Source organism: Penaeus monodon, chromosome 22 (genome assembly GCF_015228065.2).
Source record: "Penaeus monodon isolate SGIC_2016 chromosome 22, NSTDA_Pmon_1, whole genome shotgun sequence".
Taxonomy (NCBI): domain Eukaryota; kingdom Metazoa; phylum Arthropoda; class Malacostraca; order Decapoda; family Penaeidae; genus Penaeus; species Penaeus monodon.
In genome coordinates this window covers 36,569,054-36,569,479 of record NC_051407.1, presented here as the reverse complement: position 1 = coordinate 36,569,479, position 426 = coordinate 36,569,054, and the positions used below count along the sequence as shown (strand labels likewise).

The following is a 426-nucleotide window of genomic DNA, read 5'->3' as shown; positions in this document are numbered from 1 at the left end:
GGTCCAGTTCCATCCAGCCTTCTTTTATGTAGTGAATAATATATGCAAACGATAGAGCAAATAAATCTAAGAAACTTATCTTCTACGTAATTCCATTGCAACTCAAAAATAACGAAGTTATTAGACACGGAAGTGTTTGTGAGCACGAAATGAAAAACTATCTCAATATTTTAAAAATCTCCATCCAATATCCTTTCCTACTTTTTGTAAACAAAACAATTATGCCGCTTTATTTTGTAAAATTTATCGCAATATTTCTAGTTTCGTTCGTAGAAAAAGTCCACATCAACTTACATGAAGGACATTTTATTTCTCCCCAAAAGGATATGACATTACATGAGTATTACTATGATAATATTGAATATTTACAGAAACCAATACACATCATATTCTGTAAATCAATATACTATACCTAAAGGTTTTAGA

At 29.8% G+C, this 426-nt stretch overlaps 1 protein-coding gene across 3 annotated transcripts in view; it reads left to right on the top strand.

Moving 5' to 3' along the window:
* The window catches only part of LOC119587102 (alpha-ketoglutarate-dependent sulfate ester dioxygenase-like), a gene marked incomplete at its 5' end in the record, with an annotated part of 13,688 nt that overhangs the window by 673 nt on the left and 12,589 nt on the right, over positions 1–426 (top strand).